Raw genomic sequence first — 5,940 nt, forward strand, 5'->3', positions numbered from 1 at the left:
GCCCAATCGATACCTCTCATCATTTAATGATTTTGCCCAGATGACATCTCCCCACTCGAATCTTTTGTCTTTACCTACACCGATATTGGCGAAGTAATATTAATTCTAACCCTAGTGCGATGGTGTAAACGAGTAGAGTTAAATAAAAGAGTTCATATTTGAACGGAAAATTGAAATGCGATAGTTGCATAGTTCGGCATAGCTCTTTGACTTTTAATTAGGTTGTGGTTGTTTTTTATTTTTAAAATATTGATAGTGGTGAAAGAATATAAATTCAATTTTTATTGGGATGGTGTAAGCAAGTAGAATTAAATAAAATAGTCTATATTTGAACCAAAATTGAAATGGGATAGTTGCAATGGTTCAGTTTTATTTTGTTGTTTTCAATTAGTTTGTGGTTGATTTTTATTTCTAAAACAACAATAATGGCGAAGTAATATTAATTCAAATTCTATTATGATGGTGTAAACGAGTAGAATTGAATAAAAAGTTCATATTTGAAGGAAAATAGAAATGAGATAGATGCACTAATTCAGTTTTATTTTGTGGTATTTAATTAGTTTGTGGTTGATTTTTATTTCTAAAACATTGATAGTAGTGAACTAATATTAATTCAAACCCTATTGCGATGGTGAAAACAAGTAGAATTAAATAAAAGAGTTCATATTTGAACAAATTGAAATAGGATAGTTGCACTAGCTTAGTTTTGTTTTGTGTATTTAATTGGTTTGTGGTTGAATTTTGAATATCGATTATTATTAAAAATGTAATTTGATCATTTAATTGAATAATAAAAAAGACTTGTTCATAAGATTTGATTTTCTTCGAGATAAAGTTATCATTATGGTTTAATGTTTTAAATGTGATTTACTCTTTGTGGCACAATTTTGTTATTTTCTCTTCTAGTCTTTGTTACCTATCTACTAATAAGAAAAGATCGGAAGATATGCTATTCAAAGATGTGTGATATCTAGATGATAAACCCAAGTACATAGTGTAGACACCTAAAATTGTGCTAACCTAATTAAATAAATATTTAATTTATTTAACTATTTTATCCTAAGCCTTCTGTTAATTAAATATATTTTTATTTATTTAAATTATTCTTTTCCTAAATTAAATAAATATTTTATTTATTTAATTAGCCCTACTTTTTTTATTAATTAAATAGATTTTATTTATTTAATTAATTCATTAGCCTTTTTCCCTCCATGACACTTGTCATTTATCTCTTGATTTTATTTTAACCATCCCCTTCATATTTTATCATTTCCTATACCTACCCTTTAATCCTAGCCAGCCAGTTATCCTTTCACCTCTTAATCCTACCCCTCCATTTCTAAGGTGTTCTCTATGTAAGACGATTCCTTCATCTTTATCAACCCTAACTAATGTGATCGTATCCCTAACTAATGTGTCCAATCAACCTTCATGGGATCAAGCAATCAAGCATCTACACAACCACAATCGATTCTTTGTTGAGCTCTTGTGCACAATACAAAATCTGAGAGCAACCATATCAAACAAGATCAATGGAGATAGGACACAATGGAGATAAAACCGTAGTAAGCATGTGAATGGTATAATCTTTCACATGTTTTGATAATTTGCATGTTTTATTTAGATAAATCTATGTAAAAGACATCTAAGAATATCGTTATAGAGACTTCTTTTTTTTATTATTTACATTGTTCTTTCTTGATTGAATTTATTTTTATGTAACATTTATTTTTAAATTTCTAAATTTGTATGCCATAAAAATATTATGAAATGCAAATATTGATTTTACTATTTGTGTACTTTATGACGTAATTTACCTATACTTGTACAATAGATGATTCCTATATAATCTTTAATTGTATCATTTTTTAACACTAAGACTAATTGTAACCCTAAGCCTAAGCTTTATTGGATTTAAATTTTAAATTTAATTTAACTATAATCCTAACACTAATTAGACCTTAACTATAATTTTAATATTATTTTATTCACCTATGCCAAAATATAATATATTTCTATCTTACTTTCTAAGTTATTTTATTGGATGAAAAATATCCAATAGCTTTGCCCTAAACAAATCTTATTATATTTCTTATTGTCCTTTTATCTAAATTATGTCTTGCTTTTAAAATATTAAATAATAAATTGAAATTTTAAAAAGAAAACTAAAATTTATCTTTATCATTTGGTTTGAATTTAATAAGATTACTCTAGTTATTTATTTTTTTATTTTTAAAATATAATCTTATCCTCCAATATTAATGGTAACCTAAATAAAATCTTTAAAATATTATTGTATTCTCTAAAAAAATTAATTGATTTACAATATTCAATATCTTCATCTTAAATTATATGTTATTTTGATATTATATTATTCTCTTTTTTAAATTCCATGTTTTTTTAAATCTAAATTAAATTTAAACTTTTTGGAAAAAAAAAAGAAATGAATTTTAATCTTGATTAGTTAGTTTGGAAGTAATATGATTATTATATTTATTTTCTTTTTCATTTTTCATGTATCATCTATCATTACAAGCTATGAATATTTGCATTGATTATTTATTTATTTATTTTGTGAATATGTATGTATGATCTTTTATATGTGTGTGGTACACACCTTCAACATAATTAAAATTGATATTTTTATTCTCAAAAAAAAAAAGAAATTATATTTTATTTGCAAACTCAACTATTCCATGTTTATTCCTTATTATTTTTTATTAGAGTAAAATAGGTTTACAAGGACTGGAAACCCAAACATAAAAAACCAATCACAAGGATGAATCGAATACTAAGGCACAGAGGGCCAATAAAAAAACAACAAAATAAAAGGGTAAGTGCAAGAAGTTGTGTCCACTTTAATGTGGAATTTTTACACTTAGAAAAAAAAGTTCAAATCGAGCGAAGCGGATAGGCAATGAAATGGGATCCTGATTAGGCAGGGGATCCCAAGCCAAAAAATGATTTGGGATCTCGTATGCTTCAGGATCCTAAGCCTAAACTTAGAAATAGGATCCCATTTCAATTTTGCAATGGGATCTCATTTAGTAAAAATTATAAATTTTTTTAGAAACGGAACCCTGTTGATTTTACTCTAGATACATTTTATTCAGTTTTTTGTGTTTTCACACTCTAGTGAATTACTTGGACATATGAGCTTGTGTAAACCTCTCGTTTTGGTTGTTCTATATGTATTTCTAGTCTTGTGTCTTTTTTTGACATTTTGAACTTTCATTGTAAGCACTTATGATTTTGTAATTACACTGAGATAAAGTGCCTCTGTATTACACGTGTATTATAGGATCTTGCACATCATTTTTGTGTCTTATTGTACTCACACTATGATATAAAGTGCCCTAGGGGTTTGATGTTTGCCTTTTATTTTTCCCTTGGTTTGCACTCCCTTTTCATTTGCTTCTCCTTCATGTCTGCATAGTCAGATGTTCTTGGTTCTTCTTCATGCACTACATTATGGCTTTTAGATTCAGTATACTTGTCATACCTCTCCCTTGTCAGTATTATGGGGGGTTTCTATTGTTGGTGCTAATTCTTCCTTCGTTTCGTATTGGAGTGAACTATATTTCTAGTATTTTTTCCTATGTACTAAGCAGATGCGGATGGTTACCCATTCTTTTTAGTAAGATGGAATACTTACCATATGGATACTCTTACATTCCTATTTTTGGAGGCCACCTTCCATTTTTCACTTGATCAATTCTTTAGACTATTGGTACTTATGCCATTTGTATCTTTGGATTCTAGATGTTTTGCCTGTGTTTGCCATCTGATTCGGATTCGAGTAGTATCATTGAGGGAACTCATGCAGATTCATGTCTTCTTGATCCTGGTCATCTTTTTTGTTCAGAGGAGGTTCTTATTTCAGCATCATAGCAATCATTCTATGATAGAGTTTGTAGCTTCTTCATGTTTCAGTGATTCTTCATGCTCATCTTTTGTTCCTATCTTTTGGAACATTCTTGTTTGGAGGCTTCTGAGTCCTTCACTTGAGCTTTCATCTCTTCTTGGAGAGGAGTTTTGTTTCCACAGGGTTTTCTCCTTTTCTCCACTTTACAGACATTCCATTGTACTTGGGTACCTCATCTGGCCTTGTTGTTGGGACCAATTTTTGCTTTCATGCATCTAGTCCTTAGGTTTTTTTAGCTTCTCCCCAACTTTATCTTAAGGGGGGGTGTTAGAGTAAAAGGTATTATTTTACTTAATCAATTAAATCATATTGATTTACTAATTAATTCAATTTTTCTCTATTTCACTTAACCTAAATTTACGAAGCCTTTTATAGGAATTACTATTTTAATAATTCCTTTCTTTTATGCATGCATCCTTTAGGGTTGCAATAGGGTTTTTTGATCTTCTTTATTAAGAATTGATCTCATTGTAAAATCAAATTCCCTTACAATCTGATTATTATTATTGCATATTTTTGCTCTATGTTTTCAAAGCAACCTTTGTGTTTTGTGTGAATCTTCCATTATTGTGACAGGTTATTTGCACACAGGGGTTCACTAGGTTCTGTGAGCTTTTACTTCACAACTTTAACAAATTTCCAGCTCCCCATATCTTCATAGTTTTTTCTTGAGAATTTGTTATCTAGGACTAATCAAATTCAGATCCACCAGAAAAACTATTTTGGTAGGAAATACAATTCTATCTTCTCACCGCCCCAATTTTCTTTCACTCACCTTCCAATTTCTTCTCTTGTTCAATGTCTTCTAAGGATGCAAGAAATAATTATCGTCTTCACCATGCTACAAATGTCTTCATGTACAACATCAGCTATATCAATTATTAAACATTGTGAATATCCTTCACCTTCTCTAATTTTGCAAAATTTGGTAGAACCTTTTTTGTTTGTTTGTTTGTGTGTGTGTGTCAATCTAAGAAGACTTTAATGGACTTTTCCCGCATAATTATGGGACATGTAAGAGGAACCTATTATTTTTAGAACAAAACAAATTTATTGTGTTGCACACAGGTGTTAGTTCAAGAGCACATTTATCGACACAAGTTCAAATACCATGCACTAGCTAGGATAGTCTCGAGTGTACTTTGTACTCTAGTTTGGACACGCCCTATGCACCCCCTTACCCTAATGTCCATAGCCCATCAAGCCAATTTCTTTTTCTTACTTGAGTGATGTCCATGTCACACAACTATCTGGAAACTATTGGTCAAAAATACTAAGTGTATACAATTAAAATAATATTAAAGATTATCTAATACCTAAAAAGATGATATGATACCTAGGTAAACTTAAGCACAAAAAATAAATTAATACCTATAATGTTAGCTATAATTCCAACTTATTCATTATGATTGTCATGTTTGAAATGTAAATTTCATGTTATCCTTGAAATATTATATATTGTGGCAGATAATTTTCGCATCATTTATTACCTAGTCAGCCTATGGTTTCCCCAAGCATAGGAGTTAATAGCTTGACATTCTAACACAATGAGGTAATCTTCCATTGGCCAAGGGAGATATGTATCCTTTGTGATTTGTTGTAGTCCTTGATGAACTATAGGAATATTACATTGTTTAGGATTTCATATGCTACATATTGAAAGTACAGCTTCAAGTTGCTGAAAAATATGTTTACTACCATTTTATAATTAACATAGTTGTATATAGGAAGTAGAGCACTGTTCGTGTTATAATTGTTCTTGAGAGCCTAAAATAGGAATGATGTAGGCATAAACTGTTGTAGAAAAGAAAAGATATGAAGAAATGGAAAAAGAATGTTTTATATCTCGTAATGTTGGTGCTCTAAAAAAATTAGTATGAATCTACACATATATTATATGAAGCTTTACTATTAATTCTGTAAAAAAATATTTAGAAATCTATACTCCCGCATTCTTTACAATACTATAGAACAAAAAAAGAGAGAGAAACACAATGAATCATTTGGTTACATTG

The sequence above is a fragment of the Cryptomeria japonica genome, chromosome 1, assembly GCF_030272615.1.
Source record: "Cryptomeria japonica chromosome 1, Sugi_1.0, whole genome shotgun sequence".
In the NCBI taxonomy this organism is placed as follows: Eukaryota; Viridiplantae; Streptophyta; class Pinopsida; order Cupressales; family Cupressaceae; genus Cryptomeria; species Cryptomeria japonica.